At 43.7% G+C, this 26762-nt stretch overlaps 1 long non-coding RNA gene across 1 annotated transcript; it reads left to right on the forward strand.

Moving 5' to 3' along the window:
- Window positions 1-1106: 1106 nt before the first annotated feature.
- Window positions 1107-16085, forward strand: LOC144577336 (uncharacterized). Its single transcript, XR_013520965.1, has 3 exons — window positions 1107-1627; window positions 14487-14799; window positions 15726-16085. It is a non-coding gene; the product is annotated as an uncharacterized LOC144577336 (long non-coding RNA).
- Window positions 16086-26762: the final 10677 nt, after the last annotated feature.

The following is a 26762-nucleotide window of genomic DNA, read 5'->3' on the forward strand; positions in this document are numbered from 1 at the left end:
TCCTAGTGTCATGCCTCTGATCCACTTTCCTTTGAACCTGCAGCTACCTTTATCCCCTTGTACAGAAGCTTATAAATTAGACCAGCCTGCTGTGGATAACAGTGCTGACGATGTTTCAATATCCATTTAATAGCAACTAGTGCTGGCATTTTCTTAATGTGTTTTCTCTTGTAATTCTGACAGCTTTATGAATGCTTCAGTAACTTTCAGCTAAATCATCACAGTTTCAATTTTCATCTTCAAGCCCCACAGATAGATTTGTAACCATATTATGTTAATAAATAACTGTATTTTGGGTGGATGGTGGAATTGATCTAAATGAATGTACAAGATAATAATGCAGGTCCTTAAGCCTGAGCCGGCCCTCATTCACTTGTTTCCCCTTCAGTGATCAAAAGCATATTAGCCAATTAAAGATAAAATTGGTAAATGGCGCTGACATGAATTCATTCTAGCTGTTTACCCTGGAAAGGAGAACATTTCCGGTGAGTCACTGCTCTCCAGGCAACCTACCAGCGACGCAAGCATGAAGGGAGACTGGCAGGAATACGTGGGCAGCTGTGTTTCTCAGTGACAGAAAGAGAAAAGGGACTCTCTGCAGTTACTGTTTAGGGAGCTGACTTCACATTTATGGCCCTGGCTACCCTATGTCTTAATATCTCCCTTTGAAGAAAAAAAAAAGAACTCTGACCTATGTGGGTGCCTTTAAGTATTCTTAAACAATTCTTTGATATGTATTATTTACTAGGCTGTCTTCCGTTTATTTCAGGGAGATTTGCTTTAAAAGGTACTTATTTTCTTCCACAGCACGTCAGTATTTTGGAGCTCTAAGCATCTCAAATGTCCAATGGGATCAATTCAAAATATTCTGTTTTGAAGGATAAAAACAACAATGACAAGACGAAACAACAAAACATGTTATGAACAACAAAATATCACATGGATGACTTTCATTGGGGATCTCAGATTCCCAGCCTCGGAGCCTATCAGGAAAGCTTTTGGGAGGGTTTCAGAACATACTGTGCTTAGTAAAATGAATTTAATCTATCCATCCTGTAAATTACATAACCTCTTTTATTCCAAATGCAGTTTACTTACAGAGACTTGCTACACCCTCCAGTCGCCTCACATGAATCCAGTTAAACCCTGCTCTACTAAAGGCCACCAGTCCATCAACAAAGATTACTGAACATCCAGGGGCACATTCTCATGCCAGCAAAGAATGCATCTTCAGCATTGTGGGTTGAATAGTGGCCCCTGAAATGATGCTCCTGTGTCCTAATCCCTGGAACCTGTGACTATGACCTGATTTGGAAAAACAATATTTGCAGATTGAATTAAGCTAAGGAGCTCAGAAATCATCCTGGACTTAACATGGGCTCTAAATCCAGTGGCAGGTGTCCGCATAAGAAAAAGGCAGAGGAGGAGTCAGACATTGAGACACAGAGGTCAGATAGTCATGTCGACATGGAAGCAGAGATTAGGGTTATGCAGCCTTCAGCCAAGCAATGCCTGGAACTACTGGGAACTGAAAGAGACAAGAAAGGATTGATTCTCCCTTGAAGGACTTTACGGGGAAGAATGTGGTCCAGAAATACCTTGATTTCACACTTCCATCTCCAAAACTGTGAGTAAATAAATTTCTGTTGCTTTTAAACCACATATTTGTTACATCAGCTCTAGGGAATGAAAGCCATCAGGTACCAAGTCCAACACATCATACTTGGAGACACATCTGGGATTTAACTCTCCTAGATTCATTGAAATTTTTGTTTCAAAATCAACTCTCCAACTCCAACCACCATCACCATACCATCCTCTGCCAAAAAGGAAAAAAAATCTATTCTTATATTTACTTTAATCAGACTAACACATAATGTTACCAAGAGAATTACTAGTAATTTACTGATGATAATTAAATTGATTATTCTTCTTACTCTTGGGTGGTCCTTCTTGTCTTTTTATTAAGAATGAAAAAGATCCCATTGTCATAATATTTCCAGTTGCTCTTTGAAAGGAAAGAAGGATCCAGAATGATGAAATAAAAGAGGACAAAAGACTAACTTTGACCTGGTCCTGACCTTAACCATTTGATTTTCCACGAATATATTTATGAAACTTGGTGATTTCTATATATATTCACATATGTCTTATCACCCACACATTTTGCTGTTCCTAAACAGACTTCATGAGGAAAGCAGTGAGATTTCTACCTCTTGGACACTGAGTACTTAAAATTCTCTCTGCAACAATAAGTTATTGCCAAAAATCAAAGCCCAGCAGTTATGTTTATGGGCTGGAATGCAGAACTGCCTCATCAATGACCTCTTGACAATTGGCTAACAAGCTGGGACAGCTCCTAGGCCCAACAAGAAACCCAGAACATTGTATAACTGAAAACAACTAAACCACAACTTCTAAACCACTTAATTAGATTTCCAGCTGTTCTTCTTGACTTCATTAACAAAACAAAACAAAACATTTGCTATAAACAAGGCTCTGATCAGCCTACACTCTTTGGACAAGACCATGTACATTCCCCAAGCATGCCCTGTGTTCTTGGCCTCCTCACATTTACGCTCCCAGTTTCTCTCTCCAGGAAGGCTTCTCCTACTTCCCCTGTGTCTGCCCCTCAGCTCCTTTCCCCGCTGAGGCCTCCTTTCAATCCCTTAGCTCTTGTTTTGTGTCCCCCTTCCTTATTTGGCCCTTGTGGTTCTTTTTGGCTCCTCTGATTATCCTCAAACACTGGGATTCCTTGGGGGCTTAAGGCTGGGGAGTAGAGCAGGGGCAGTATTCTACTCACACCCCATGTTAGGGGCAAGAGAAATAGCTGTGGAGTGAAACAAAGAAAAACAAAGTCACCAAGCTATCCACACAGGGAGCACGTGAACCTGGACCCCTTCATCCATACTTCAGAGAGGACACTGAATGAAACATTTGACCATGTCTGCTTTTCTTTGCCCAGAGAGTAGTGTGGGCCAGCCTGGGGTCTCCTCTAAAGCCCTTTTCCATTTGGAGCGAGTGTTGTGTTTTGTTTGCCTTTGTTCCTCTTACATGAGATACACGGTAAGCTACTAAATGTCTAGGAATACTGAACTAACCTTACCAGGCCACAGGAATCCATATATAGAACCACAAAATGACTTCTTGATATATCAGCTGTCTTTGACATCCGTTTCTCCCAAAAAGTCCCCACCAAGTTGCCGAATCCTGCAGTTCCCTCAGGACACCCTTGATTTCTCATCGCTTCGTTTCTATTCACACCGCCACCATCCTTTTCCTCCTAAGCTGTTATGTTGATGGTTTTCCTCGTCTAAAAGGTGTGATTCACCTTCTTAAAGCATAATTTGTTGTCACAAGCACTCATCTGTCTACTAAAGATAGACTCCAGTGGTTACTACTTCACCAAGTCAACTCAAAGCCCCCATCTGACAGCTAAAGACTTCCATACACTTGTCTTGGCCAATCTTTCCAAACTTTTTACTCACTATTCCCCTTCAGAAACCCCAGGCCTTAGGCAAACAGAACACTGTTCATATCCAGAACATGCCAGAAAGCGTCTCATATCCCTACCTCTGCGCCAGCTGACTCACACTGCACAGTCCTCACCTCCCCTGTCTGGCCACAGGGCCCACCTGTCCTTCAAAGCCAACCACAGTGCTCTCTCTACCTTGAGACCTCCCCAGATGCTGCAGCCAAGGAAGATTTTCTGAGCCTTTAGCATCTACACAGCCTCTACTTTTCTTATATGAGGGTTGCCTGATCCTATTTAAGAGCCATTCTCTGAGGCCTGTCCAAGCCCAGTCACTGTGTAAGCTGTGGCTTATCTCCTTCACATCACCTGACCTTGTTCCTAGCACCTCCCCTCCAAGTCCCCAGGCAACGTATGTTCTCAGTAAATACTCAGCGAATGAAAGAATATACTAAAGTGTAAGTCATACATCTGTTCCTGCACAAAACAGCTTTGATCATTGGAGAAAGAATAGACTCTATACCAAAAAATGTTAACGACTAGTCCTAAAGGCTAGCACTATCACCTGTGCCTTCCCCCTGCCCTCTCCCTGCCCTGGCAGAAAGGAACATTTTGAAGTCCAGAGGACCTTCTCCCATGGCTCCAGGCCTTGGGGGCTTCCCTGCACCACGACAGGGTAGTAAATATCACACACCAAAAGTCACAATGCCCTGAAACCACTGCCAGCCTTCCACCCTCACCCTGGTTGTAGCAGAGGACAGAGCAAGGCAAGGGCGTCAGGGAGGAAGACAGGATCTGCTAACAAAGCAGGTCAAATGAGTGACCTAACAGCACATGTGGTGAGCCCCAGGGGGTGGCAAATACCGGGAATGAGAAACACCAGGAATGTCTGCTACTTGGCTGCCACTTGGCCAGTTCCTGTGTCTCCAGGGAGGTCTGCCATTTGGGGCTGAGCTCTGGCCCCAAGCTTTGTCTCTGACCTCCGTGTCACCACAGGGCATCTGTGAGTCCAGAATCACAGAACTCTCTTCCACCAGTGGTGAGGGCTGCAGTGCCTCAAGGGGAGGGCTCTGCCCAGGAGGCCTGGTTGGGACAGCCTGACTAAAGAGGGTGGTTATGTGGGGCTGTTTCAATCCCTAAGCAAAGGCAGCAGGGAGGGGACCCACATCCTGTGTGGGCAGTGATGGTGGAAAGAGCAAAGTGGCAGCAGAGCCGTCTGGGGAGCAGGACCAAACACAGGGAAAGAGCTTGAACAAGACATGGAGGGAGGAAGCTCTGCAATGTGATTCAGGCCCAGGAGGTATCGGAGGCTGTGAGGGTAAACACAGCATGACGGGCAAGGGAGTAAGATCACCTCCTCACTCACACCCCAGCCATTCCTGGATGAGGAAATACCAGCTGGTCACACGAATCGAAGCTCCCTAGTTTCTCACAACTGGAACCAAATTTCCACTGAAAGGGGATTTCAGGTTGGCTAGGAAATAGACCTATGGAAAGTCCCCATCACTAGCTCTGCTGCCAGAGAAAAGCAGCTGGATGAGGGGGCACAGATGGAGAAGACTTGGAGGAAGATAAAATGTGTAACATTTGTATATGGCCAGTGAGCCACTAGGGAGGCTCACTGTGGGAGGGTAAGAAAGTTTTAGGGCAGCGGGGATAGCTGGACACAGCCAGGACACAAGGAAGTCCACATGTACTCAGAGGACACAACAATTCCTCACACAAAGGTGAGAAAATAGAGGCCTTTATGGTGGCAGAGTAAGATGTGGGCAGTGGGTAGAATAGCTGAGAAGAGGCACAGTGGGCCTAAGTGATGAAAGACTCATCCTAAATTGGATGCCTGAGGAATTTGCTCCATACACCAAATTTCAGACCTGCCCAGGGCATTTCATAAAATACAACTCCCAGGCTCCCACCACAGATACCTTGATTTAGTAGATCTGGGGTTGGGTCCAGGAACTATAAACACCTAGAAGCTTTTGATACGGAAGGGTCTGGATATATGAGACCGGGTCAGAAAGCCGTCAGAGAAAATACAGCAGTCATAGTGGCATTCCTAATCATAATAACTACTATCACCGTCTACCGAACGCAGATGGCATGCCAAGCACTGTTTTCAACAGTTAGTGCTACTCATTTGATCCACACATTCACCCTATCATCCCCATTTTACAGAGGAAAAAACAGAGGCACAGAGGGGGTAAGGCCCTCGCCCAAGGAAAACTAGCAGCATCAGACGTGACCCTAGCCCATGCTTTGACCCCCTTTCTGAAGTTCTGTAAGTTATTCTACTCCCTGGGACTGGAGGCCTCTGGCATATGATGAGGCCAGGCTTATGCCCTCCCTTTGCAGTGCTTTTCACAGTGCTCTCCACATCAGCACACATCATCCTCAGCATGGCAGGGGAGATGAGGAAACCCAGGCTCAGGGGAAGTCAATGGTTGGTCCAGTCACACAGGGGGAAGGTGGCAGAGCCATGCAGCGTCCTCCCCTCTGCTCTACCTTCTTTGTTTATTAGCTGAGGAAAACTAATGCTTCTGCCAGAGAATGTGCTATTTTTTCTTTCTGATGTTGATTTAAACAGGTCCCTTATCTCCTTAGGCCAATTGATTGTGCAGACCTGACAGCAAACAGTCCCAGAATTAAGCAACCAGAATCAAGAGATTAAACCAAACCTTACTTATCTGGGTCAGATACTTCTCCAGCTTCTCAGCTACAATTCTTATGCTTCCCTCCTCTAGGGCATCTTGAGGATTTCTTCTCATTCAAATATGTTCTGCTGAAATCCTTGGCTTTCCTTTGGGTTCCTTCCCCTTCTCTCTAAGCTGGATATTCTCATCTGCTGGCCTCACCTCCACATAACCATAAGGAATTTTAAATGGGGAGGTGATTCCCTTGGGAATTCAAAATGATCCTCCATTTATCTTCAGAGCAGCTGTGGAATGAAAGGAGCAACAGGAGGCTTGAGACCAAAAGCCCAGTGTTGTGATCTGTAAAGTGAAAACGTCAATCTCAATGCACTGGGCAAAATGGGAACACCAACATTAAGGGTTGAGTGAAACGATGAGTTATATACATTCTCTAAAAGTATTAAAGTGCCATGCAAACACAAGCTATCATTTCCTACAGTCCAACCATCCTCTACAGGGCCAGGCCAGTTTCTCAAAAAACAAAATGCTCCTGCTTCCAGGTGGGATATATATGCTGTCTAACCACTTTGCACCTGCCAAGAGAAGGTCATTGGAGTCCAAGTTAAAGGATCTCACCAGGTGCTCAGGCTGAGGGTCAGAAACCAGCTCAAGTGGAATAGACCAGGAGGAGACTTTCAAGCACCTTTCTCACAGTTAACCTGTCCTTGAATAGTTAGGGGAGGCTGGGAGGAGTATCATTCGGACCACAAATATGGTAAACTAGAACACAGGTATATTGCTAGGAGAATCTCAACCCTATCTTCTCCAACACAGAGACAGGACAAATTGTCCGTTTAATTCCAGTGGCATGCGGAATGCAAAGCCGGGGCACAAGTTAAGACAGTGCTTGGAGCTCTAGCCCACTAGACATCAGCACAGGCGGCAATTGGAAAACACCTGTGCCCAGTAAGGATGATGTTTTTGAATGTTTATTAGGCTGGTCTAGGGCTGTCATTTGCTTCCGAAGAGCAAAATTGTCCCATGAAGTTCACTGCAATTGCACCTACGAGTTCAGAATATGAATATTAATGAAGTAAAATGATACACCTTCCACTAAAACTTTATTTGTAGATTTTATTTTCTGCTTACAGAAACATTGATACTGGTGCTTAGGTCTTTGCTGCATTTAAAGTGCCTCTTTAGAAATCTCATTTGGAGAGAACATTCTATTAATGTTTTGTAGTGTTTGGCTTTGCTCCTTTGTGTCTTGGTTATTTGCCTCTCCACTTCCGCGGAAAAACAGGAGAAGGGGAAAAGGCAGGCAGAATTCTATCTATTAGAAGACAGTGTACACATAAACAGCCAACAGACAGAATGAAATGGACAAAGCCTACAAGATACATTCTTGTTATGCAAAGGTGAATCTTGAATTTTTATACTCCTCATACTCCCCCACTACTAAAAAACAATTCTTTATTTTAATTATGTTTTGTATTTATAAACTTGTCTTGTTCTAGAATGGATTTTAGGTAGCTTCAAAGTTATTTTGATTAGTTTATTTTGGTAGTGGATGAAACAATCTTTCAAAGTTCTCAAATCTTTGGCCAAATGACTCAAGCTCCTTGGGAGCTGGGTAGGCTGTGAAGTCTCCTCTCAAACTAGTTTTGGTAACCCAGGTCAGACTCATTCAAGAGCTCCTAAAAATTAGACTTGCAATTTGGCTGGAGTTATCCCAGCACCCAAGTACTGAGGGAATATGTTCTCTTTCCAGGTCCACTAGGGGGTGTAGTTTTAAGGACAAGAATTTCCCAGTACTTTGCCCGCCTCCCATCTTTCACCATCCGGGAGATTTAACGGTTTATGTTTGAATTTTGCCGGCAGGAGAATCAATCACTCCAGCGGAAGTTCTAAGGAACTCCTTTCATTGGCCAGGGGTCTTGGAGAAGGTGGGGGTTCCTCCCAGGATAAAAGTCTCCTTCTTCCACACCCCTTCAGACTCCATGTTTGAGTCCCCTTCCACAAACACTCTCATGGAAGCTATCTTTCTCTCTCCTGGATTTCCCCTCTGGGGTTCCCTTCCACACTCTCGTGGAAGCCCGTCTTCCCCTCCTAAACTCCATTTCTCTCTATTCACTTCCAGTCAGTGTAGAAGCTGCTTTCCTCTCCTGGATTCCATCTTTCTAGATTCTCTCACTCAGCCTGAGAGTTAGCTATCTCTTTCTCTCTCCTTCTCCTATTTCTCTCTAAATAAATGACTTTCTACAAACACTTTTGAGCCCAGCATTTACTGTGTTGTGGTCCCCTCTCTCATTCTTGAGAGGGCAGGAGACCAAGAACCTGGAGAAACGTTCTCTCAGGGGAGCTGAGGGCACCCTGAACCCCTAACCCCAATATTACATTTTGGCGAGCCAGCCAGGGGAGGGGTTCACAAGAAAAGGGGTACAGCCAGAAGAGGGGTACAGCCGGAAGAGGGGTACAGCCGGAAGACTTCAAAACCATCAGTAAAACTGGCCCCATTCTGTCCCGTCTCTTTAAGAACACCTGAAGCAGCCGCAGCCAGGCAGGACTGCCGGGAACCAGAGTAGCAGCTTAGGCCCAGCCCATCTCTTTTTTTTTTTTTTTTTTTTAAGACGGAGTTTCACTCTTGTTACCCAGGCTGGAGTGCAATGGCACCATCTCGGCTCACTTCAACCTCTGCCTCTTGGGTTCAGGCAATTCTCCTGCCTCAGCCTCCTGAGTAGCTGGGATTACAGGCACACACCACCATGCCTAGCAAATTTTTTTTTTTTTTTTTTTTTTGAGGCAGAGTTTTGCTCTTGTTACCCAGGCTGGAGTGCAATGGCACGATCTTGGCTCCCCACAACCTCCGCTTCCTGGGTTCAGGCAATTCTCCTGCCTCAGCCTCCTGAGTAGCTGGGATTACAGACATGCACCACCATGCCCAGCTAATTTTTTGTATTTTTAGTAGAGACAGGGTTTCACCATGTGGACCAGGATGGTCTCGATCTCTTGACCTCGTGATCCACCCGCCTCGGCCTCCCAAAGTGCTGGGATTACAGGCGTGAGCCACCACGCCCAGCTTAAGGCCCAGCCCATCTTAAGTGGCGCAGGCCAGCCAGAATGAAAAGCGCAGTTGTTTTTTTTTTACCTCCAAGCTCTCTCTCTCTGCTTTCCCTCTCCTTCTCTATCCTTCAGATATTATCTCTGGGACCAAAACCAGCAGGAGCCAGGTGGGTGGAAAGGGTGAGCACCCCACCTTTCCACTCCTTGCTGGCCGGGAACAGCCCAGCTCAGGGGGTGGAACCCAGCGCCTGCGCAGAGGTCGGCCAGAGAAAAACAGTGGGGAGGGGCGAGGTACAGCCCAAGCCTGCAAGGGACCGGGGAGCACGGCAGCCTGGCGCATGGTTCTGGAAGGTCTCTCCTGCGTTCTCCAGTCCCAGGCAGCAGGGTAAAAAGGCTCCCCAGGACGTTCACCTGCTGGCCGTAGGTCCTTGTGTGGGCAGCAGCTCAGGGAGTGGCCCCACTGCTGGTTCTGGTGGGGTCAACATGGCGATCAAAAGCCACGGGGGCTGAGGAACTCACAGGAGGCCCAGGAGCGGCTGCAAACACAGCTTTTAAACTGACACATCAAGTGGCTTTTTAACTCTGCTGAAGCAGCTGGAGGAAAGTAGGCGGCCATCGGCTGTCAGCCCCGCCCAGCTTTGGGCCGGCCACACCTTCCCAGGATGCAGCATTCTCATTCAAAATACGGCTTAAGAAAGCTTTCTGCCTTCCCTTAAGGCAAGTGGCCAGTTTGCACAGTCTATTAAGGTGTAGGGCCTGCAACTGCAAGGTTGCTGTTTCAAATTCTCAGTGGAGCCAGTCTTAAATTGGTAAAACCTTTTGGGGGAAATTCAGAAGCGGAAGGCTATAGGACTTTGTATTTGGTGTATAATTTGTGTTGCTTAGGATTGGCTCTCTCTACAGAAGAACTTTTCCATCTAGAAGATCATAGTAAAACAGCTTCCCGGGCCCAAATAGTCAATGGCAGGTCTCACAACCTACAATAGAAGATGATGGGTTAGGGGAGAGGAGGCCCGGGTCCTGAGGGTGTTGTTCCGGCCTCAGCCATGCCTGGCCTGACTTCTTTGAACTGTGTACTCTAATAGCCCCTCCTTAGAAGTTTACCCTTCTGGGGAGTTCCCCTGTACGCGCATTCTTGTCTGCCACCGTAAAAACCATGGCTTTGCTCCTCATTCACCCTCCGCCATGATTGTGAGGCCTCCCCAGCCATGTGGAACAGTGAGTCAATTGAACCTCTTTTCTTTATAAAGTGCCCAGTTTCAGGTATATCTTTATTAGCATCATGAGAACAAATACACAGGTATTTGTCAGTTCTTTTCACCAGAGCTCTTTGGAGGGCTGCGTAGTCTCTCACTAAGCACATTCCTGCAAGCCCACAAAGACAAGAGATTTAGAGGAAGCTGTGCCCTCCCTGAAACCTATTCACAAAAAACCAAGGCAGAGGGGACAAGAGCTCTCTGCTTCAGGAGGCAGAGCATTCTCATTGTGCTCCTGGAGCAGAGAAAAGGCTTGCTCCATCCCCAGCCCTCAAAAGAGTCCATAGGAGCCCCAAGTACACAACCGAGATCTGATGCTTCTAGCTAGCCATACTACACTGTTCTACAGAGAGAAGAAAATGCCCTGGCAGACAGGTTCACACCAGGGCACACTTTGAAGTCAAAGTAGCAGAATTTCTTCACTAAGTTTCAATCCTAATAGTTGCAGTGAGTATCAGAGTCAATTTGTTTATGCTGCACACTTTCTACTAGAAGCAGAGCGAAAGTGCAAAGGTAATTCAGTAATAGGCTGGGAGGCAGACATGGCTGGGAGCAGTTCCTGCTACTCAGCGTGACCATCTGCACAAGCAGCCCAGTCCCCTGGCTAGTCAGAATGTAAAGGGTCCTAAAAACCGTATAAACACGAAGTTAATAAAATTATTGAGAGTGAACTTCTCGTCGCCACCTCTGTTGCCCCCCTGGACGTTACAGATGTGCTGCTTTGTTCTTTCCTGTTGCAAAGCCTGTCTAGTGGTGGGGTAGGGAGGTGGAGGCCAGTCACAAAGGAGCTCACTCTTTGGGTGTCCTTCTCCCAGACACTAGCTTATGGCCTCCATGAGGAGAGGTACTTGTCTGTGTTGTTCAGAGCTAGACCTTGAGTAATAGTAGAGTTTCTGGCACCTCGTAAGTGAGCACTAATATCTGCTGAATAAATGAGTGACTGGAATCTACTATCAAGAGTAATCTAAAAAAAAGAAAAAAGCTACTTCAGTGTACCTTCTGTGGAGATACTTATGATTTGGGAAGGAAAATTCCAAGGACCAGATGATAGAAATCAAGTGAGGCCTGAGTTTCTAGGAGCTGAAATGAAGAGACAGCCCAGTGGGGCCACCGGCCGAGGGTGGAAGTGAGCAAGTAAAGAGAAAGCCACATGGGGTCACCAGGAGAACCTTTATGCATCTACAATCCCAGAATCTAGGCTGTAGAAGGGGATGTCAAGGTCATCTCCTCCATACTGTCTCTCTATAGCAGGACTGTTTCTGTAGGATTCCTGCCAGCAGAACGGGATGCAACAAAGCCCTCTAGGCACTGTTAAGGCTGCAAATACACCGTAAATGACCGCCTCCCCTGTCTCTCCCCACGCCCGACCAAATCCTTTCATTTAGAAATCATATCAGAAAGATGTTGTTGATAGGCTATTTGATATTTCATTCAGCAAATACTGAATCCACGTATTCGAAGGATACAAACATGGTAAAAACCTCAGTTCTAGCCTCCAGGATGAAGACAGCACTTGTTTTTGTAAAGCTCATCACAGCAAAGTACTTTATTCTATCATATTGGCCACATTAGAAGTTGCTAGCAAAACTGCTTTGGGGTATAGTCTGTTGAACAAACTTCTTTAAGGTGGGATTGGGGTAGGGAGAGAGTGGCTTCCTCCTGGGGTTCCAAAACTTAATCATCCATCACACCTCAAAGCTCCCAGTTAAAGGGCAGCAATCATTAGTCATACTCTATCCCCAACTTCCTCCTCTTTGCTTTAATCCTTTGGATCAATAATATAATTACTGCTCTAGTCTGAAGGTCTTAAAATTTCTATTTTTCTTGTTGATTGTCAATTTTTAAAGTTTATTTTTAACAATGATTTTTGTAGAGAGATTTTCTGGTTCACTGGATTTAAAGAAACAAAATAATATCATTTTACTTGATTTTCTTTTGTGGCTTACAAATCTTAACTTGACAGTGTTTGCCAAAGGTGAGCTTCTTTGAGTATACCTGTTCCAGTGACTTGTTTTCCTTGAAGTTACAAGAGATAGCTACAAAGAGTGGAATTCTGTTCTGTGAAAGAATAAGTTTGGAGTTCGAGAAAATGAAGGCAGGTCCAGGAGTGAGTGTGCATATGGTCATGAGGAGGATTAAGGCACAGTAGGAAAAACAGTCTGGTTTGACTCCCAGTTCTGTGACCATGGGTAAGTCATATACCTCTGCTGAATATATTTCTCATTTGCTCAGTAAAACAATGATGCCAGCCTGTATTAGTCTATTTTCACATTGCTGATAAAGACATACCCGAGACTGGGCAATTCACAGAAGAAAGAGGTTTAATTGGACTTGCAGTTCCATGTAGCTGGGGAAGCATCACAATCATGGTGGAAGGCAAGGAAGAGCAGGTCATGTCTTACATGGATGGCAGCAAGCAAAGAGAGAACTTGTGCAGGGGAACTCCTCTTTTTAAAACCATCAGTCTCAGGAGACTTATTACAAAGCATAGGCTTTGAGTCTGTTTTATTCTCATGTTCTACTCTATTCCCACCTTCTCCCAGCCTCTCTCCAACTCCATTCCCCTATAACCACCCTCTCTATCCTCAGCCACAGCCTAGCATCTGTCATAACTCTGTAGTCAGTGGGTTGTGCAGTCCTGTCTGGTTTCTCCATGCATTATTGAATTGAGGAGGAGAGATACTTACCTTGTTTTCTTCAGACCCCTGCCTGGGTTCCCTCAAACTCTAGGTGTTCAGCCTCCTGTCCAGCCTCCCAAACTCTTCATCCTGCCTCCTGCAGACACCTCTTGTCTTGTGATCCCTCTTGATCACTCCACAGGCATAGCCACATCAATTGGCTTTCAGCTCCTAGTCTCTCAAAAATGCCTCTCCTATTCTTCATCTCTGCCCCACTTTAGGGAGGACCTTTTCTCAGGCCCATAATCGAGGTCAGAGCTAGCACATAGGCGCTTTGTGCCTATTTCAAAAGGTGCCCCCTCTGGAAAGGCACAGTCTTGGCAAGAGGAACAAAGGCTGGATGTCAAGTCATACCTTCCCCCAGTATAGGCATCTAACCTACATCACCACACACAGAAGCCTTCCCCGAGACATAGACTTTGAATTTTAGATGAGGAAAAGACAGTAGAAAATGGAGTCCTCGAGAAGTTGAGTTATTTTTCCCAAAGTAATATGTCAGTTGAGGGCTTGACTCAGAACTAAAACCTGTGTCTCATTAATCCCAGTCTAGGGCTTCAGTATTTGCAAACACAGGTGATCATCCTTCTCTCCTTACATTGCTAGGCATCATTAGCATGCTAAATTCAGATTTAAATTAACTGAGGTTGGCTGGGTATGGTGGCTCACGCCTGTAATCCCAGAACTTTGGGAGGCCCAAGTGGGTGGATCACTTGAGCTCAGGAGTTCAAGACCAGCCTGGGCAACAGGGTGAAATCCCATCTCTACTAAAAATACAAAAAGAAGCTGGGTGTGGTCATGCACACCTGTACTCCCAGCTACTTGGGAGGCTGAGGCACAAGAACTGCTTGAACCCAGGAGGGAGAGGTTTTAGTGAGCCAAGATTGTGCCACTGCACTTCAGCCTGGGCAACAGGGCCAGACCTTGTCTCAAAAAATAAAATAAATTAATTAACTGAGGTCTCTGCCACTGTCAGATTCAAGTATACTTAGCAGAAAAAGTTGAGGGGTGGAATTTCCAAGATTCCCATGTGTAGATTACATCCACCACATCTCTGGGACAGCCCACCTAATTCCCACAGAATAATTCTGAGGAGGGGAGTTTTTGTTTTGTTTTATTTTTGCATTGGAGGAACGGAGAGGAAAATGAAGAAAGAAAGGGGGAAACGGAAGAATAGAGAGGACTGAATTTTTATTTCCTTTTTGAGTTAATTTTGTTGTAAATATAAAACACCTATTTATTGTAACCCAATTAAGTATCGATTTGCTGTTAGGAAAACAAGTATCTAAACTGATATCTTTATGTTCTTTTCCTAAGTCAAGACATCTGTCTTTGTTTTGAGGTTTGGGATTTTTTTCCTTGTTTTTCTTTCTCCTTTCTTTTCTTATAGTCCTCAAGACAGCCACCCCAACGCCACAGTGTCATTAACCCAGCTGCAGCTCTGATTCTGCGGGCTCTTTACTGCGGCTCCCACAGCTGTTGCCAGCTCATCGTCCTACCCTGCAGAGAGGTCAGCGGAAGCCATAACTCATGGGCTGTGGCATCTGAAGAGATACGAGGGAGCCATCATCCCGGCTTTTGGAATGGGCAAGAAATCTAAATGCTGAGAACGCTGCTGTGGCCAGGAATCAGAAAGGAGGATGCCTCTTGTTGTCTCAGTTGCTTGAGGAATCTCCCTTCCGATAATAGCTCAAGAAAAAGAGGTAGGCTGAGGTATCTTGACAGCTGGAAAACTGGGGTTTTCTTAATACAAATCACAGGAGCACCTGCTGGGTACCCAGTACCATGCTGGTTGCTCTACCCCCATTATCACTCATTATTTTCCTTATTGTCTTAGGATGAGGCTAAAAGAGAGAAAGTGATTTGCCTCAGGCCACATCACCAACAAGAGATAGCTTCACCTAAGGTGAACTTGTTATAGGTGAATTAAGGCTGAAAAGGACCCAGAAAGCAGGGTGGGTCATTAGGAAATGAAAGTAAAGAGGAAAAGAGGGAAAATTATGCAACTCACCATTAGGGTGGCATTAGGTGCTGAGACATCAGTCCTTTAATAACTTGAACTTGACTTCCATTTTGTTCCCTGTGCTCAGTTGAGATTCATATGTCACATGGCTCTGACTGAAATCAAACTCTGGTGTGGCATCAGGTCAACTGAAGTGAAAAGCTGCCTCTGTGCACATGGCTTGCTCCTTAGAACCAAAATTGTTCACATCTACTATGTTCAGTGTTGCACTAGCATCTCAACTCCTTTCTCCTTCCCACTCCTCAGGGAAGAGATTATTTCTCCTTTGGGAACTGTTGGCTCTTAGCCCAAGGCTTTATTCCAAATAGATCTGGATCTGTCTGGCCACCCAAGACAGAAAGGTGAACTCCTTATTTTTAGCTCACCTAGTCCATCCACTCACTTTGCAATAATACTGTCCTCTGGGGCTGTGCTAAGGGACCGCTTAAGAAAATGCTGCTTCAGCAAAGAAGCCCTTTGATGAGAATTTAAGATGGATCCTTATTATAATTAACTTGACCTGATAGCCCATATAATGGTGGTAAGCTTTCAGTAGAGTCCTAATTCCTTCTGTAAAAGGAAAACAAGAAGCAATTAGAAAAGAAAATAGTCTTGTTTATCTCCTAGATTCCAACAAAGACACTGTGTAAGTCAAGTATCAGGATTACCAACCAATTCACTGATTCTCGGGAGTACTTATGGACTCTCTGACATGCACAAAGTTTTCTAATAAAAACATGAGCAGATTACAGTCCTGATGAACTGAAATCCTTAAGGTAAGTTTGAAGAAAAAGATCTCATCCTTACTAGGCTTTTCTGGGGGTGTTAATTTTGCTGAGTAGGCTTTTTACTCTTGCTGGAGAGAGATTGGAGAGGAAAAAGTGAGCAAAAATACTTCCCCATGTAGAAACTTGAGTGTCTTGCTGTATGATTTATGATAGAGCAATGACTTCCAATTCCTTCCAATGACTACCTCACACCGCTTTGAGAATATTTACGTTTTCATCAGTGTGGTAACGGTTTGTGTTTTTCTCATGGGAATAATGCATTGGAATGTTATGTTGGCAGAGGCTGTTAAAAAGGGCCCAGCCACATGAGTACTGCACAAAATATAATAGATCTGGTTCCTGACTTCAGGGAACTGACGATTAGGTAGAATTGGTTGAGCATTAAAAAGTAGCGTTGGTGCAGGAAAGACCTTTGTCAGGACCCAAGTTAGGTCTTTTGCAGTCAAAGCAGTTCAGAGGAGGGCTGTAGAGCAAGAATTGACATTGCTGAATTTATACCATAAGTGCCTCCTCAGCACTGCATTTTATTGCCCCATCTGGTAAAGTTAGAGGCATGGGGTGGAGGGGGAAGACTAGAGGAATAGGGTAAAGATGTCTGTTTTGCATCGTATTTGATATGACCTGAAAAAATGATGGTTGTAAAAGCAATAGAGGATAACTCACCATAACCTTGGAACGGGGAGGACTTTAAAGCATTATACCAAAGCTAGAAATAATAAAGGAAAAGATCGATTCTTTTGGCAATTATATCACACACAAACACACTCTTAAAACAAGTTAAACAAAAAGACAAACTGGAAAAATAATATTTGCAACATATGTCACAGATCGTCATCTTTTAAAATTGTTTTAAGATTGCCTTGATTTTGCACTTGGATTCTTGCCAAGCACTGCCCTGCATCAATATAACAAGAGTTTATTCAAATCATTAATAAAAAGGCACACACCTGAGAAACTATCATCAATCAGTGGCAACAGCAAAGACATGATAATTAAATGCAATGTGAGATCCTGGACTGCATCCCAAAACAGATAAAGAACATAAGCTTCAGTAAGTAAATAGACAAAGGCTATGTAGAGATAATTCAAAAAAAGAGATAAATGGAAACAAAGTGGTCAATGAAATATGAAAAGATATTCAACCCTAGCAATTATCAAAGGAAAAACTTTACATATTTTTATACATACTATAAATTATATGTACTATGTACAACATAGTATATTATGTTTTAAACACACATATAAACAAACACCTTGGATTGGCAATGGCAAAATTGATTAATGATATCCATTTCTGATAGTAGTATAAATTGGTAAAATCATAAAATGATCTGCTCTTCTGTGTGTCTCCTTTGGCTATCCTAGTCCAAGCTATGTATCACAGTCTGCAATTCAGACTAGTTTAAGTTATTATCATCTGTCACCTGGACTGCTGCAGTACCCTCCTACCTTGTCAACCTGTCTTCGTTCTTGCCTCTGTTCATCAGTTCTCTCTACTCAGCCGAATATATCCTTTCAAAATACAAATGTGATCCCTAAACCTCACTTATACCTCTCCTTCCTGTTGGAAACACAGTAAGATCTTTAACAAGACCTACAAATCCAGCTATGGTGTGCCCCCTACACATACCTATGGCCCCATCTTGCATCACACTCCCCCTCATTTCTACTCCAGCCATGCCAGCCTTCTTCAACTCCCTGTCCAGCCACATTTATACAGGCATTGAATGAAGACCTCTTAACTCCAGTTAGTCTAGTTGTCTCCTATTTAACCTTTGGGCCTTACCTGAAATTTAACTTCCTCCAGGAAGTCATCCTTGAATTCACAACTAGATCAAATCCTTTTTATATGATTTGGTGCAGGAGCAGAGACCACATCTGGTGTTGCTCTCCATTGTAGCCTAAATATCTAGCATATAGTTCTTGGCATATGTTATGTTCTCAATAAATATTGTTGAGTGAATGATGAATTTTTCCAGAGATCGGTTTGGCAACATACATCAGTGTTTTAAATATGTACATTCTTTGACCTGGAAATCTACTTCAGGAAATTTATTTTTTCTTTATTCTTCTACATGCCTACACCTTCACATTACACACATGTACATGTATGGGGGTGAGCCCTGAGATTTCCTACTTTTAAAAGTATGTGCATATTCCATATCTTAAAATCAGAAAATACATGAATATATTTTCATTCTTGAGAGAAAATATAAGTTAATGGTATCTGAGATCATTTATATTAAAATAGTTTGGCAAAAAGTATCATGTCAAGTTAAGAGGAGGTGGCTATTTTCAGCTGGGTTTGCGGAATTGCACGGAGTTGGAAGATGTCTTCAGAAAGAGGTGGCCTATGAGGCAGGTTAGAATTCACACAGATGAAGAAGAGGGGAAACGCTGGAGAGAGGGCCAACCAGGCAGCAGGATCAGCACGAAGAGAGATATGGAGATGGGAAGGTTCAGGGCAAACGGTGTGGTCATTTGGCCTGAGCTTAGGGAGTACAGAGGGAAGCAAGACATGAGGAGGGGCAGGCTGGGGCTGGATTACAAAAACTTTCCTAGCTGGCAGAAATCAACTGGGAGGCTTTAAGCAGATGGTAAACATGGCAGGTTCCATGCTTGTGATTGTTTCATTTCTTAAATTTTGAGTTGATAAAACATACTGTTACCCTTGGTGCTGCAGCAATATCTCTATATTTCTTCAGACATAAGTTTAAATAGAAATGTAGGAGAAACTCTCAAACATGCAAGTGATACATGAAAGGGTATGTATATTTAAAATTTTGATGGTATTCAAAAATTTCTCTCTTTAGAGGTTGTTCTGTTCACATAACTAAAATATATATATGGACCAGGTGTTGTGGCTTACACCTGTAATCCTAGCACTTTGGGAGGCCGAGGTGGGCAGATCACCTGAGGTCAGGAGCTCAAGACCAGCCAGGCCAACATGGCAAAACCCCGTCTCTACCAAAAATTACAAAAGTTATCTGGGGGTGGTGGTGTACACCTATAATACCCAGAAGGTGGAGGTTGCAGTAAGCTGAAATTGTGCCACTGCACTCCAGCCTGGGTGACAGAGTGAGACCCTGTCTCAAAATAATAATATAGTATGAACATCTGTTTCCTCATAATCTTGCCAAAAATAAGTGACTGAAAATACATTTTAATCATCTTTGGCTACAAGCTGAAAAGCACAGTTTCAGTTTACAATTGCTTATCTTGTGGAGCATAGGCACGTTTTCAAATATCTGAATACAGTTAGTATTTTCTTCTGTGAGCTACTGGCTCATGTACTTTGCCAATTTGTCTATTAGAGTTTTGATCTTTTTTTCTATTGATTTATAGAAGTTCTTTATATGTTAACAAGTTATGCCCTCTGTCTGACATGTTTGTTACAAATATTTTTCCCTTGTTAGAATTTGACTTTATGTATAGCGTTTTCTACCATGCAGAAAGGCCTTCTCTATGCCACGGCCATTTAAAAATTTGAATTATTTTCCTAGAACTTTGATAGTTTAATTTTCATGTTGAAAGTCCATCTGGCACTCACTTTGGTAGAGAGAGTTAGGAGAGATACAAGTTTATTGTTTTCCAGATGGCTACCCAATTGTCCCAGCACCATTTATTGAATTGTAAAAATTCTCCCCATGGATAAAGATTCACAACATCTAAGAATTACTAAAGCCTCATAAGTCTTGAGGTCAGTTTGATTCTAGTATGTCTATTCTGTTTGTTTATTCATGTACAGTTATTAAGGTATATTAATGGCTAACATTTTATAATAATTTCAGTATCTATTTGGGCTAGTTCTCTCTTTTTATTCCACTTTTTCAGAAATTTCCTGGATATTCTAGTATACTTATTTTTCCATCAGAACCCTCAAATCAGCTTGTATGGTCACAGAAATATATTTTTGAAAACCTGTTACTATTTTCATTGGGGCCCCACTAAATTTATAATTTAAGGAGGACTGGCAGTTTGTAATGACTCATGCCCCTGGCTTGTCCATTTACAATCTTTTTCTGTGTTCCACATCTGAAAGTTTCCCTCACATAGATCTCATGGGTGCCATACTGTATAAGGATTATTAGTCAGATAACAGGAGAAGAACATCTCATACAGGGGAGATGGTTATTTAGGAGAGCACTTCCCAGGCAAGATGTTATGAGCAGCAGAAGGTAGCAGAACCCAAAACAGCATAGTATTTTAATTACTGGAAGTTGGAAGCAAGGGAGTAAAAAAAGGAATCAAAACCTTCTCTAAAGTTTTGAACTTAAGGGATGAAAAGTCTCAGGGGTAGTATTATCAAAAAAGGGAAACAAGGAGAAGAACCAAATTGTGAGCAGGAAGATGAGTTGTTGGGTTTGGGAAATAGTGGTCCTCCAGTTACAGCAGGTCCAGGTGGCAGTGTCCACCAAGCAGGTGGAAATGAGTGTCTGAAAATACAGACATGGACTCAGAAGGCAAACCCACTGGGTGAGACTCAAAGTTTTTCAGAGATAATGGAAGTGTAGCTACAGAGAGGAGGACAAAGGTGGGATCTTGGAGACAGCTTTGTTTGAAAAGAAGAAAAAAGAAGAGCTGATAAAAGAGTTAGGATATGAGCAGCAAGAGTAGTGGAAGAAATAAGCCAGAGCAGACCAGGTGGCTCATGCCTGGGAGCCAAGGTGGGAGGATCAGCTGAGGTCAGAGTTCGAGACCAGCCTGACCAACATGGAGAAACCCCATCTCTACTAAAAATACAAAATTACCCAGGCATGGTGGTGCATGGCTGTAGTCCTAGCTACTCAGGAGGTTGAGGCAGAAAAATCACTTGAACCCAGAAGGCAGAGGTTGCAGTGAGCTGAGATCAGGCCATTGCACTCCAGTGTGGGCAACAAGAGTGAAATTCCAGCTCCAGAAAAAAATAAAAATAAAAGAGAGAAAGAAATAGGCCAGAGCAGGGTCAGAAAAGAAGACAGAAGCAGTAAATGGAGCACTGCTGCATTGCCCATTCACAAAATGCTCAGACAGTTGCATTGGGGACTAGCCATCTGGGGCTCAATCTTGACCCTATCACCTAGGATTTATATAGCTCAGGACATGTTAATTAAGCTCTATGAGCCTTAGTTTCTTCATCTGGAAAATGGCGATAACCATGGTACCTGTCTTAAAGGGCCATTGTAATGATTAAAAGAGATACCTCTGCAAAGACAGCACATGCTCAGAAATACTTGCTCCCTCACCAGCAGAGCTGCAGAATTTTGAATGGCAGAATTTTTCATTGTTCTACACTGGAGCTGCCTCCTTGTGAAGGAGTAAGTGGTCAGCAATGGTCAGAGATATCAAGGAAGTTCATGATTGGCATTTAGGATGTGATAGGTGAGCCAATAGGGAATATTTTCTTTGGAACAATGAATACAAATGCCAGATTCTGAGAGGCTGAGAAGTTCATGGTTTATTTTCTCCTGTGGACTCTGTCCTTGCCATCCCCTCAGCTTACTTCTGTCGTATCCTTTCAAAGTTTCTTTTTGTGTATACAAACAAATATTACATGAATTTAAAAGATAGTGCACTATCCAATCTCTTCTGCACCTGACTCTCACTAACAAATGTCGTGGAGCTCTTTCTAATGTATGGTTGCATTGTAAGATTGTCCTCTATCGATAAACATTTGGGTTGTTTCCAATCTCCTGCTTTTATAAATAAGAATGAAATGATTAATCATATACATGTTATTTCATGCAGTGGCTCTATCTGAAGGACAAATTTCCCAAGGTGAAGTTGCTGCACGACACAATCTTAATCTGGACCTAAAAAGAGAATCAGCTCCTATAAATACAAAAACCAAGGCTATAGTTCTGTGAGGTGTCCAGTGTAGCACAGGAACAGATAACTAAAAATCCCTACAGGAAAGATAGTTCTTGCTTCCACTCTTTATAAAGGCAGAAAACAAACCCAAATACCCATGATGAATGTGTATTTTACTCTTCATTTAATGTGCTTTGCTCCAGATGTTATAGAAATCATTGAGTTTGATGTACTCTGTTATAATTTTTATTCACAATGCTGTTCAAAGTCTTTTGAATAACCTTAGGGAGGTGGCTGAGTTTTTCAGCAAAATTAATAGACAGAAACCAGAGTTGGAGATGGTTACAATGACAACTTTAGAGCCATTTTATGATCACACGACCTCAGCAATCATATATTTCTAAACTGAATTATTGAGTTAGTGGTTGGCAGACATGCAAGTTTAGATTCATATGGCTCCCTACTTTTTTCCTAGCTGTTTCCAGCACTTTGACCCCAAAAGTAACATATAACCCTCACTTTGTAACAAGGAGCCTGTTTTTCCAGGAGACTGGAAGCACTGGGCCAGCTAGTATGTTCATGGCTGCTGGAAGTGAAGACTTGGCACTTCAATTGCATTGGATGGAAGAGCTAGAAAAGAATTAAGAGCCAGGAGATGGCCTGTTCTCCTTATTTCTGACATCAATCATTTCCTTCTAGATGATTCTGACAGTAAGAGAGTTGAGTTTCCCAGGGGAGCTCTATCCCAGGTCATGTCCCCATAAAGCAGAATGAGCTGCCCTTCTACAGTCCACCCTAAGGACAAACCCTACAGCCTGAGCAGAAGGCCCGCGCTGACACCCCAAAACAGACTACAGGGAGCCCTGTGCCCATGAGGGATTTGAAAAAAAAGAAGATAGTCAAGTGGGTGAAAGTACAAAAATACCAGAGTCTTGTGCTTTGTAGTATTTCTTATCAAATTGAATAATAATAATAATAGCAGAACATCAGAAAACTTGGCCCATAAGGAAGAAGCAGCAGGGAGCTAAGCCAGCAAAGTTGGAGGCAGCGTACACCATAGTGCTGAAGATGGTGCCACCTGGTGAAGATTCAGGGAGACAGCACAGGGTTAAAGAAAAAAAGCTCAAGAAACTCCAGCAAGCTCGGGGAGCCTGGAGAAAAGACATCAGAAATCGAAGTGCAGCTGCTCTTTTTTGCTGTTTAAATCATTATATATTAGCTGCAAATTTAGTTTGTTGGCCAACACTCAAAAGTGACATATGGCCAGTAAAAGGTTTGGTGGAGTTTTCCATCTGCTGTTCAACTTTACCATGGCTTCCACACACAGCCCAGTAACAGAGCAGGCTGCACTTCAGAATCCTCTCGTGAGCTGTATGCAAGCCATTAAATGGGCACTATTCTAAACCATTGTCTGCCACCAACCCTGTAGAACGTTCAACGGGTTGATGTGCATGTTCTCTGAAATCTGTTCCACTCTCAGATCCAAGCGCCTTCCAGGATCCATAGAACAAAAAGTGACTGAATGGACAAGGCCTCTGGGATGCTGCAGGTGGGGATGCCAGAGGTTCTACAAGTGGAGTTCTGAGGCATTATCTGGATACTCAGCAAAGAGCTTGTGAGAGACAACTACACTCTGGGCGCTCATTAAAACCCAAGCCAAATGCAAAGGAATTGGCAGGTGCCAGCGGCTCCATTTTAGAAACTGTATCCATTGGCGTTAAAATGCAAAGGAAAGAGGTTTATTTTCCTGGCTCTGGATTGTTCATTTCACTCACCTTGGAACTAGAATTGGCTGCAAGGCTAGGTAGTCCAGTTTGCACTCAGCTTTCAACCATCATTCAGGGTGTATGCTCCCTGTAAATGTCATCCCGCTGCCCTCTGCAGCCAGTGTTCAGGGACACATCAATGGTCCTGCTGCTGTTTCATTTCTATAGCCACACTGCAATGGAGAACACATTTTTACCACAAAAACTTGGAATGAGAAGTATCCAGCTATTCAAAATTATTCTAATCCTTTTCTAATTGTTCTGTTCTTAAAAAGGAATTGTAGGATGAATAATATCCACAAGTGATTTCTTTGTTCAAGTAAAGAACAAAACTGTCCCAAAAGGTGATTTCACTCTAACCCAGACGGATCCTAGCAGGAGAAATGATGATTCACAGTGCCATATTTGCTTGCATTCTGCGTGATGCTGTCATTTCTCCTGCCTGCTCTGCACCTGTCAGAAATATACTGCCAGAGGCAGAATGAGATTCTGGGCTAGACTCAAAGAACGCCTGTCGCTGACTCCTGTTTTGAATTTGTTGGCAAAGAGACGGTAAAAGGGCAGGAGGGATACAGGGACAGAAAAGAGACTTTTGAAATACTACATAGGAGTTGATGTAAAAAATAAAAAGTCCCTAAGTCTGTGAGGAGGTGGCACAAATTATAACAATGAATCATTTGCACAGAAATGGGCCCTCAGTTGTGAAAGACAGCAAGGATTTAGGAAGATGGATTCCTCGTGGGTTCAGCAAGAAACCAGGGCGAGGAGGCCAGTGGCGCTTGGGGTTTGGCAGAGAGTCACAGACTCTTCCTCCAATGTGCTGACTTGGCAAAAACTCAGTCCTCAAGGAGCCAGCCTCTCTGGAGACTATAATTTTTTTAACCCATGTGCATTTGAGGGAAAATTTAATCTGTCTGCCTCTGACTCATTTACACTTAACTCATCAAAAAGTTGTTTTGTTTTGTGCTTATGTGATGGTCAGTAAGTTAAAGTCTAATTTAGAAACAGCCTCAGGTCCTGGAAAAAAGACCCAAACCAAGACTCAGATCCAGCTTCTGCTTTGATTGAAAAGAGTGGGAGGTTATTTCCTTGGATAACACTTCAAGGAACGTGGTCCTACATTTTAACCTTTTTCCCTCAGTCCCATCACTCAATACATAAGCACACAAACTCACACTCACACTCACACCCACTCAGCTAAGGAACTGGGTCTTGTCAGAGGTCAGTGTACAGGATGCCTGACTGTCTCTGTTGGCCATGGTAAGCCTGCTATTATCATAATAACGGTCAAGGCACATTATCCTTAGCCATCAACTTAAAGGCACAGCTTCTGGAGGTAAATTGCCTTGGGTTCAAGTCCTGCCTCTGCCCTTTTCTTGCTATATTATCTTAGGCAAGTTACTTAATCCACCTGGGCTTCAGTTTTCTCATTTGTAAGATGTGGATAATGATCCTAGTACCCATTTCACAAATGGCAAGGCTTAGATGCATCGACTCACATATGATGCTGAGCACAGTCACTGCACAGTGAATACTTCCTCAGGGCCTACATAAAATCTATGAACTTTACCATTTTCCCTCAGGTGGATTAGCCACCTATGTGACACCTGTATGTACCACTTCAGATCCTCTCAGCCTCACCTGACTTCTGTCTGGTGGTCACTGCAGTGACCAGCTCTTCATGGTCTATGAGCAGCTTTACACAGGTGCAATATGGCAGCACTCACTCCATGCCTGTGCTGTGTGCCTCTCACCTCTGCAAAGGCCTCTCTACTGCCTCAGGTTGAGTTCTCCCAGGGGCAGATAACAACATAAGAATTTGGAGATGATCTTAGGAACATCCATAAGGTCTAGGGAAGAGAGACAAGGGTGAGAAGAAAAACAACAAAGGGTATGTTTATGAGCCAGTTGTTGCAGTGGATAACTGGGACTCAATCCCTTTCCACAACTCTGGGAGATTAACACAGCACATGCTTCATGGTTGGCTCACCCAAGGGACAAAGGCACTGGCATATTTAAACACCCACTCTCAACTCCCAGAAAGTTAACTCCATGGTATGAGGGCCTCTCATGCACCTGCAACCAGGGAAAGCCTCAAGCAGAGAGCTGCAGGTGCTGCCCTACAGAGACAAGACGTGTGAGGAAATAGGGAGTGCTGAGGACCTGAAAGGAGCACAGACAAAGTGGCTGCACCTGTGCCGATGAGCCCTGGGACTTTGAAGGACTCCACTCAGGGTCTGTGTATGCAGCCAGGAAACCCAAGGGAAGTAAGAACTTATGGCTCAGACCTTTCAGAGGCTGGTGGGAGAAAACAGAAGCCAGTGGATAAATTCGTCTCCCTTTCTGTCCTTAGGGTAGACTCTCCTGAGGCTCAGTTTATACATCCTCATAGAGAATGATCTCATGAAATGATACACTCCATCTTACTTAGAGGAAGGTAGCTCTCCAACCCATCCTAATCTCTCCTCTCTTCCTCCCTGCCTCATTCCCATCATTCCTCATGCCTGCTCCCTGGAATTAAGTTGTACCAGTAAGCCATGGCATCCAGCTTTGCCTTCTGGGGAACCCAGGCTAGCACAACAGAGTTAATTTCTTATTAAAGTAGTATCCTCACCCATTGTTTTACTTCTCACGGTTTCAGTTATCTACTGTCAAGCAGGGACCAAAATGAGTAAATGAAAAATTCCAGAAATAAGCAATTCATAAGTTTTGAATTGTGCATCATTCTAGTATTACTAGATAAAATCTCCAACCATCCTGCGCTGTCCTACCTGGAATGTGAATCATCCCTTTGTCCAGGTATCCATGCGGCATAGGCTTCCACCCGTTAGTCCCTTAATAGCCATCTCAGTTTTCAGGTGAAAAAACATAGCATATATATGGTTCGGTACTCTCCTCAGTTTCAGGCATCTACTGGGAGTCTTGGAACATATTCCCTGCAGCTAAGGGGGAACAACTGTAATCCGAAATTTCCATCACTGTACCAGCTTCATAGAGACTGCATCTTCTTAGGGTGGTGAGAAGCACAACGTGAACTGTCAAGTTATGTGGGCACCTTTAAGAAGATAAGATCTTCTAAGTCATCCAGGAGAAAACATGAGATCCCAGAACTTGGGTAACCCCAAGGAAAACACAGCTCCTGGAGATAATGGTCCACAAATGCAAGACCCCCTGCCTCCCCCAAATCAGAGAAAGTAAAACTCAGGGGGGAGCTGAGGGTTTGTATTGAGTGGCTTCCTGGAATGGTGCTGAAGGCAGCATCTCTCAGCTTAGACATTTGATTGTGTCCATAGCAATCCCATGTCACCCCAGCCCAACCA

The sequence above is a fragment of the Callithrix jacchus genome, chromosome 8, assembly GCF_049354715.1.
Source record: "Callithrix jacchus isolate 240 chromosome 8, calJac240_pri, whole genome shotgun sequence".
NCBI lineage: Eukaryota > Metazoa > Chordata > Mammalia > Primates > Cebidae > Callithrix > Callithrix jacchus.